At 45.2% G+C, this 9,637-nt stretch overlaps 1 long non-coding RNA gene across 5 annotated transcripts in view; it reads left to right on the top strand.

The window, feature by feature from the left end:
• Positions 1 to 1,416: 1,416 nt before the first annotated feature.
• LOC140596716 (uncharacterized) overlaps positions 1,417 to 9,637 on the top strand; it is a 39,756-nt gene continuing 31,535 nt past the window's right edge. For 3 of the 5 annotated variants that reach the window (XR_011998615.1, XR_011998614.1, XR_011998613.1), the window contains exon 1: positions 1,417 to 1,829. This is a non-coding gene — a long non-coding RNA (uncharacterized lncRNA). The remainder of the gene's footprint in view (positions 1,830 to 9,637) is intronic. The other 2 variants (XR_011998617.1, XR_011998616.1) reach the window with 1 other exon arrangement.

Below are 9,637 nucleotides of genomic sequence, written 5' to 3'. Positions count from 1 at the left end.
ACACCAGCAGACAGTTATTTTGCACTGCAGTGAATCGACAATTCATGGGAAATGTTGAAGGCAGAGGAGGCGACCCCCAAGTGCAGTCCTTTGCCCACATGCTCTATAATAAATAATCTCACACCAGCCCAGCAGTGTGTGCAATGACGTGCCGGGGCCAGCACGCACAGATTGGCAGGGAAAACACATCCAGCGGTGTCGAGTTTTCATCGCAATCACCGAATTAACTGATTTCCCCACATCACACTCCCACTACCCTGCGTAGAGAGCACGCGCGCGCGCGCGCACACACACACACACACACACACACATGCAGAGTTGAGAAATGCAAGTTACTGAGAGGTGAAATAGGGCATCTAGGAACACGTTTCAGCATGGATTAGAGACCCAAGTGATGTGTCAGCCTCCCGGGGTACTTGTGAGAAGGTGGGAGTGCGAATGGTGGGAAATGGGAGGAGGCAGCGTAAGCAGGGAGAAGGCTGCCGGCTTTCTCGGGGATGCTGGCACATTTCATATCTGGAATTTACATTTAACATAAAACACAAAAAAGATGGTAAGAAATACCTCCGCAAGGTCAGTTAGTTAATTCAGAAAAACTCTGTCCACTCTGTTTTCCTTCACATCATAAATATGCATAAATAAAATCCATCCCAGTCCATATCCTGCAAGATAGGAGGCAGGATGCATTCCAAGGACTTGCTGAAAGACGGTTCATTGACCTCATTTAAATCCTCCAAAGGCCAATTGGGTTTTGCACGCCTGCGGTCTACTTGTGTCTTACTTCCAGATTCATTTTACCAAGGGACAAATACATTTGATCAACTTATCCTTCCCACAACTACAGAAATGACGACAGAGGGGTTAGAGGTGGGCAAAGATTTAGCAAGAAATCAAGAGTCACCTAGCTTTGAAAATCCTATAGTCCATCATTTCCCATCCATCCTTCCTGTATCTCACTCCCGCATCCCTGTATGACTCCTCTCTTCAAAGCAACAACTTTCCTCCCCCCGGCCCGGCCCCCCCAGCCCTGGCCTGCCGCCTCCGCCTCACCACCCCCCAAGTGCGCTCTCCCCACGCCCTCCTACTCCGCACATGGCCATTCACTTCATCACCCGCGTCCTCCTCCCCTTCCACAGGGCCCCCTCCTCCTCCTGCAAGAGGGAGGATCTGAGGAAAAGTGCACCCCGGTTCCCCAGCCGCTCTGCATCCAAACCCAGTGATTTGCATCATAACAGCGTTTTGTGCGGTTCCCCCCACCGCGGTCGCAGGGGTTCGTACATTGCACGTGAAAGGACAATATTAATGACGGAAAGAAGCGGCAGGAGCAGAGCCATAGAGAGGTCGGGAATCCGAGGGGAAATCCCTTCGCAGTAAAGTAACTGCTTAGGTGCGTAGATTTCTTTGCTTAAAGAAAAAAGGAAAACAAAAAAAAAAAAGAACAGAGAGGAAAAGAAAACCAGACAGGCTGATTAATTTTAAAAAACAGGCTTGTTGATAAAGTAGCTTTGAGTCTTTTAACTTTTCCCTTCCCCTTTCCCTTATTTCTTGATTTATTCTCTCTCTCCTTACCCCCTTTTTCTTTTTCTTTTCCTTCTTCCTTTCTCTCGCTCTTTTACATCCCAGACAGTCTCCTCTCCTTTCGGAGGTGCATGACACGTCTCACGACACACCTGCCCCCGGGGATGTCACTGCAGTGCACATGGCGCTGCCGCTGCTGCTGTTCTCGCCGTCTCCGTAGCTCGCTCCCAGGCTCTCACTCACTTTTCAAAGACACACGGATGTGATGGTGGGAAGCAGAGAAAAGAGCAAGGCGACCCGGAAAGGGGGAGGTGAGAGCGAGGAGGAGGGTGGAGAGGGCGGGTCAGGAGCGTGATGTGGGAGGTGGCCGGTGGGGGTGGGTGGGAGGGTGTGATGTTCAGAGAAGGCGCCAAGTGCCCGCCGGAAGGCGGGAGGGGTGGGGGGTGCTGCTGGCGGGGACTGAGTGAGGGATGGAGGCAGCTCAGGTGGGTGAAGAGGCGGAAGGGGCCGCGCACGGGGCTGCCTGCTGGGAGCGCAAGGCTGAGCCAGGGCCGGAGACCCGAGGGCTGGAGCCAACTGCCGCCGCCCCTGCCGCACCGGGGAGTAGGGGGGGGGGTGCACATCGCCGGGGACTAGGGGACTGGAAGGGGCAGAGTGGAAATGCGGGGTGCAGTGGGCGTGATGGGGAAGGGCGTGAAGCTGATGCTCCCTCGGCGGGGCGGGGATGACCTGGTAGAGGAGCCCGCAGACGCTGTAGAAGCGGAGGACGGCGCCGCGTCTCCAGGTCACGGTCCCTTCTCTAAGGGGCTGGGAAGGAACGAGGGGGCGAGAAGATGCTGGTGACGGGGGCCCCAGAGTGCAGGGGCCGCCGGCGTCCTCCTGGCTGGACCCTCGGTCCCCGCTGCGGTGCTCGAACCCTCGGACCCGGACTGGAGGCAGCAGAAGCGGCAGCTGCGACGCACCCGCAGAATGGGGTTGCGGTGGGCGGAAGAGTGTCTCCTGCTGCTGCTGCTGCTGCTGGTGGTGGTGCAGCCGCGACAGCCCGTCAGGCAGGCACCGGGTCGGAGCTCGCCTTCCCCTCGGCTCGCACCGCAAGTCCCAGAGCCCGCCGGGGCTGCCCGAGCAGGTGGTGCAGGAATCCGGGGTGTTGGAGAAGGTGCAGGCGAGGGCTGCAGGGGTGGGCAGGTCACGGAAGGGAGGGGGGGCAGAGGGGGCGCAGGCAAGCAGCAGCCGCCGCTCGCGCTCGGGGTGTCTCGGGGTCCTGGCAGGGGAGGCGGCGGCGGTGGACGCAGCGCTGGCGGCGGCGGCTCCCGGATGCTCGAGCTGCAGCAGCAGCAGCAGCAGAGGCACCGGCGGCGGCGGCTCCCGGATGCTCGAGCTGCAGCAGCAGCAGAGGCACCGGCGGCGGCGGCGGCGGCGGCGGCGGCGGCGGCAGCAGCTCTACCCAGCGCCAGACCCAAGGGCAAGCTCAGCGCGGCGGAGACCCCGCCCCCACCCTGGCAGGGACAGACACAGCCCCCGGCCAATGGGAGCGCACCCGCCTCCCGGGCCTGGCCAATGAGAGGAGGCGGTGGGAGGAGACAAGCGCCGGGAGAAACCAACTGGCTTCTCAAGGACCCTTGGGGCAGGGAGGACCCGACCCCCGCCCACACCCCTCCCACGGTCTCACCTCCTTGGACACGTCTCGCCCCGACTTCACAGGGGAGACCCTCGCCCGCCTTGACCGCGCCTTCCCTCAGGAACGGTTCAGCCAATCGCCACCGCGAGGGGGCGGGGTTAGCCACGTCCCCGGCAGGTTCTGGGATCCGTGGGGCCTGGGCCAGATCCTGGGTGCGAGGTGCTTGTGCGCATGCGGACTCCGAGAGCAGATGGTGGCTGCACCTGCCCACGCACCAGCTGCAGCACATTCTCCAACGCTCTCAGCAGCAAAGGGAGAGAGGGCAGGGGGCGGGGGGAGGCTAAGTGTAGGGAGCGGCGCACCTGCCTGCCTGCAGCATCACTCACCAGAGTTCATATTTTACCTTACGTTGCCAAGATGCCCTGTCCAGCAGTGAGGAACCCTATAATTCCCAATCTCTGTGTCACTTTCAAGTGAGGATTAAAGATAGGCATGAGTTTTCTACACACTCCCTTTTCACATCTTTACAATCTTTGCTCCTACGTGTTCCAGATAAGGAAGAGGGCTGCTGATCTCTACATAAGACTTTCCCGAAGCAGCTATGTCAGAGGTTTCCAAGACTATCACCAGATTCAGTGATTTGCTAGAACCCACAGGGCTCAGAAGTTCTTGTACACATAATTATGGCTTATTACAGCAAATGGACAAAAAGCAAAGTGATTTTTTATAAAGCAAAATGATTAAAGGAAAATAGTACATGGGGCAAAGTCTGAAGGAATCCAGATGTAAGCTCCCGAAAGTTCTCCCTCAGTAGAGGACATGGTTAATTTCCCTAGCAACAAGATGAGGAAACCTGTTTGAAGTATTGTCTACCAGTGAGGTCACCTGAGCCTACAACACCAAGGCTTTTATTGGTGGTCCACCACGTAGGTATATAGCCATTGCCTACAAGACCAGTTTCTGAGGCTCCAGAAACCCAGGAGAACAGGTGTTCACCATAAATCACAACGTTTGCACATATTCTCTAGAAAGACTGGTATAACACCTCAGGGACACAGGCATACAAAACATTTATATTGTTTAGAATCCAAATATTTTTTAACAACTTTGTTGAGCCATATCTCACATACCACACTATTCACCCATTTAAAATGTACAATTCATTGGTCTTTTCCTATTCAGAGATATGTACAACCATCTCCACGATTTTAGAACATTTTCATTACTGGAACTGTGATTTACAGTTCTGCACATAGGAAGCTGAGAAGTCAACTCTCTGTCCTAACAACAAGTAAACAAGCTGAATAGACTTAAAAATCAACTCTTCTCAGATCTTTAAGAGGGGGAAGACACAGGAAAAATCACTGATCCCAAGATTGGATATATAGAAAGGTGAATGAATAACAGGAGGGAGTCATAGCTTACCTGGAGCAGACACTCACAAGCGGAAACACCTGTAGGAACCAGGCCTGAGATGAAAATTTGAACTGTACTTGTACTTGAAAACTTGAATTTCTGGAGTCTCAGAGCAAGCAACTCTGGGGATTAAAAACTCCAAGGGGATCTAGTCATAGAAGAAACTCCCACAATACTGTTAGACTCACTTCTAGGAGCTCCATCAGATTCCCACAATAAATACTATTAAAAAAATTCCCTGGGGCTTACAGCAGGGAAGGGGAAGAGAAACCATTTTGAAACATGCCAAAGCACTCCATTTTTCTTAATTTCTCTTCACTCCACACCTATCTATGTAGAAGTCTGAAAATTCAACAAAAATATTTCTGGAACTATTAAATGAGTATAGCGAGGCTACAGAATGACAGGTTAATATACAAAGGTCAACTGATTTCCTACATGCCAGCAATGAACAAGTGGAATTTGAAATTAAAAACACAATGCCTAGCCAACACTTGTCTCCTATGTTGTTAATTTTAGCCATTCTGACAGGTGTGAAATGAGATCTTTTGTACTTTTGATTTGTAATTCCCTGATGATTGATGTTGAGCATGTTTTCATTGATGTTGAGTCTGTTAGCCATCTCTATGTCTTCTTTGGAAAAATGTCCATTCATGTCTTCTCCTCATTTCTTAACTGGATGATTCATTTTTTGGGTGTTGAGTTTGATAAGTTCTTTATAGATTTTGGATACTAACCCTTTATCAGATATGTCATTAACAAATATCTTCTCCTATTCTACAAGGTTGCCTTTTAGTTTTGTTGATTGTTTCCTTCACTGTGCAAAAGCTTTTTACATTGATGAATCCCAATAGTCTATTTTTGTTTTTCTTTCCCTTCAGGAGACATATGTAATAAGAAGTTGCTACAATTGGTGTCAAAAAGGTTGCTGCCTGTGTTCTCCTCTTGGATTTTGATGGTTTCAGATCTCACATTTAGATCTTTAATCCATTTGAACGTAAGAAAGTGGTCCAGTTTCATTCTTCTGCATGTTGCTGTCCAGTTTTCCCAGCACTATTTTTTGTTAAAGTGACTTTTTTTCCAGTGGGTATTCTTTCCTGCTTTGTTGATCAGCTGACCATATAGTTGTCAGAATCCATTTCCGGGTTCTCTACTCTGTTCCACTGATTTTGGTCTGTTTTTGTGCCAGTACCACACTGTCTTAATCACTACAGCTCTGTAATACAGCTTGAAGTCCAGAATTGTGATGCCTGCAGCTTTGTTTTTCTTTTTCAAGATTGCTTTCGCTATTCAAGGTCTCTTCTAGTTCCATACAAATTTTAGGATTGTGTGTTCTAGCACTGTGAAAAATCCTGGTGGTATTTTGATAGGAATTGTATTAAATATGTAGATTGCTTTCAGTAGTATAGATATGTTAACAATATATGTTCTTTTGATCCATGAGCATGGAATGTTTTTCCATTTCTTTGCATCCTCTTTAGTTTCTTTCATCAGTATATTATAGTTTTCAGAATACAGGACTTTCACCTCTTTCGTTGAGTTTACTCCAAATATCTTATGGATTTGAGTGCAACTGTAAATGAATCAATTCTTTAATTCCTCTTTCTGCTGTTTCACTATTGATGTATAGAAATGCAACAGATATCTGTATATTGATTTTCTACCCTGTGACTGTACCGAACTTGCGTGCCAGTTCTAGCAACTTTTTGGTAGAGTCTTTTAGGTTTTCCGTATAGAGTATGATGTCATCTGTAAATAGTGAAAGTTTGATTTCTCCCTTGCCAATTTGGATGTGTTTTATTTCTTTTTGCTGTCTGACTGTTGAGGGTAGGACTTCCACTGCTATGTTAAATAACAATGGGTGAGAGTGGACCACACTGTCTTGTTTTTAACCATAGAGGAAAAGCTCTGTTTTCCCCACAGACAATGATATTAGCTGCGGGTTTTTCACATATGACCTTTGTGATATTGATATAGATTCCCTCTATCCCTACTTTGCTGAGGGTTTTTATTATGAATGGATGTTGTATTTTAAGGGGAAACCTCTCACACTGTTGGTGGAAATGAAAACCGGTATAGCCACTCTGAAAAATAGTACAGAATTTCCTGAAAAAGTTAAAAATAGAACTACCTTATGATCAAGGAATTGCACTACTGTGTATTAACCCAAAGGATATAAAAATACTAATTCGAAGGGATACATTCACCCCAGTGTTTATAGCAACACTATCAACAATAGCCAAATTATGGAAAGAGCCCAAATGCCATCGACTGATGAATAGATAAGCAAATGTGTATATATAAATAAATGGGATATTACTCAGCCATAAAAAGAATGAAATCTTTCCATTTGCAACAACGTGGATGGAGCTATGGAGTATTATGCTAAGCAAAGTAAGTCAGTCAAGTAAGATAAATGCCTTATGATTGCACTCATATATGGAACTTAAGAAGCAGAACAGATGAACAGGGGGTAAAAGAGAGGCAAACCAGGAAAAAGACACTTAGCTACATAGAAGGAACTGATGATCACTCTTCCCAGGTGAGCAGGGGATGCATTACATGGGGGATGGGTATTAAGGAGACCACTTTTGATGAGCATGGGGTATTGTATGTAAGTGATGAATCACTAGGTTCTGAACCTGAAACTAATATTGAATGGTTAACTGTAATTTACATAAAAAATTGGAAAAAAAAGACCCACAATAACATTTACATTAACAGTCTCAAAATTGAAATACTTAGGGCAGCCCAGGTGGCTCAGTGGTTTAGCACCACCTTCGGCCCAGGGCCTGATCCTGGAGACCCGACATCGAGTGCCACATCAGGCTCCCTGCATGGAGCCTGATTCTCCCTCTACCTGTGTCTCTGCCTCTCTCTCTCTCTCTCTCTCTCTTTCTCTGAATAAATAAACAAATAAATAAGTAAAAAAATGAAATACTTAGATGAACAAAAAAACAAACAAAAACTAAATAAATGGAGATATATTCTATTTTTATGGACAAGATGATTCAATATTATGAAAATGTAAATATATATATATATATATATATATATATATATATATAGGGGGGATAGAGGGAGCTATCAATGTAATACCAATTAAAATCCCATCAGGTTATTTTATATGTATCAAAAATTAATTCTAAAATTTATATGGAGAGACAAAATATCTAGAATAGCCAACACACTATTGAGGGAGAACAACAGAGTTGGAGGGCAGATGCTACTTGGTTTTAAGACTTACTACTCAGCTATAGTAATCAAGGCAGTGTGGCATTGACAAAAGAACAGACAAATAGAGTAATGGGCCAAAACAGAGATCCCAGAAATAGATCTCCATAAATACAGTCAACTGATCTTTGACAAAGGAGAAAAGGTAATACAATAAAGATAGTCTCTGCAAAAAATGATGCTGAAAAATTGGGCAATCATCTGCAAAAACATGGGCCTAGACACAAATCTTGTACCCTTTACAAAAAATAACTCACCTACATGTGAAAAAGAACAGTATAAAACTCCATGAAGAGAGTATATGAGAAAACCTAGATTACCTTGGCTATCATAAGGTCTTTTTACCACACCACCAAAGGCAAGATCCATGAAAAAAAAAAAGATAAGCTGAATTTCATTAAATTTAAAAGCTTTTGCTCAATGAAAATCAATATCCAGAGAATTAGAAGATAAGCCACAGAATGGGTAATATTTTTTTCCAAAAAATGCACCTGATAAAAAACCATTATCCAAAATATACAAAGAACTCTTTTTTATTTACAAGATTTATTTATTTATTTTAGAAAGAAAGAGAGTGAAAGAAGATGCATGGGAAGCATGAGTGGGGGTAGGAGCAAAGGAAGAGAATCCTCAAGAAGACTCCTTGCTGAGCTCAGACCCTGAGGTGGGGCTCAGTGTGGGGAAGGAACGCCAGGCTCCCATTCTACCTCACTACCTATGTGATTATGACTTGAGCCAAACCAAGAATTGGTCACTTAATCGACTGAGCATTCAGGGGCCCCTTAAATATGCCAAGAAGTCTTAAAACTCAATAATAGGAAAACAAACAGCTCGATTTTAAAATAAGCCAAAGATAGGTTAGGGGCACTTGGGTGACTCAGTTGGTTAAGCATCTGACTCTTGATTTTGGCGTGGGTCATAATCTGGGGTCCTGGAATCAAGCCTCCCATTTGGCTCCATGCACAGTGGGGAATCTGCTTAAGGATTCTCACTCTCCCTCTTTCTTTGTCCCTCCCCCTGCTTGCACATTCTCTTTATGTAAAATAAAAATAAATAAATCTTTAAAAATAATGATAATAATAAATAAAAATAAGCCAAAGACCTTAACTGATACTTTACCAAAGATAATACACAAATGGCAGATACACGTATTAAAAAATGCTTCACAATATATGTTATCAGGTAAGTGAAAATGAAAATAACAGGGAGATACCTGCACACACTTACTAGAATGGCCAAAATCCAGAACACTGACAACACCAGGTCCTAGTAAGGATAGGAAGCAAGAGGAAATTTCACACACTATTGGTGAGGATCAAAAGTGGAACAGGCACTTGGAAGACAATTTCAAAGTTTCTCGCAAAACTAAACATACTCTTAATATATAATCTAGCCACATTCTCCTTGGTATTTACTCAAATAAATAGAAAATCGTGCCCACACAAAAACTGGCACATGTATGTTTATAGCAGCTTCAGTTTAATTTGCCAAAAGTTGGAAAAAACCAACATGGCCTTGAGTAGAAGAGTGAATGAGTGAATGGATGAATGAATGAATGAATAAATATTTATCTAGCACTAAAAATAAATGAGCTATCAAGCCACAAAAAGACAATGAAGAACTTTCAGTACTAGTATATTAGCATATATATTAACATTTTAGTAAGAAATAGAAACAAATAGAGAAGGCTACATGATTCCAAATATGTGACATTCTGGAAAAGATAAAACTCTGGAGACAATAAAAGTATCTGTAGTCAGCTGGGGTCGGGGTGGTTGGAAAAATGAATAGGTAGAGCACAGAGGATTTTTAGAACAGCGAAAATACTCTGTATGATATAATAATGATGTA

Source organism: Vulpes vulpes, unplaced genomic scaffold, assembly GCF_048418805.1.
Source record: "Vulpes vulpes isolate BD-2025 unplaced genomic scaffold, VulVul3 Bu000000734, whole genome shotgun sequence".
In the NCBI taxonomy this organism is placed as follows: domain Eukaryota; kingdom Metazoa; phylum Chordata; class Mammalia; order Carnivora; family Canidae; genus Vulpes; species Vulpes vulpes.
Note: the sequence above shows the minus strand (reverse complement) of the source record. Positions and strands in the feature narration are given on the sequence as shown.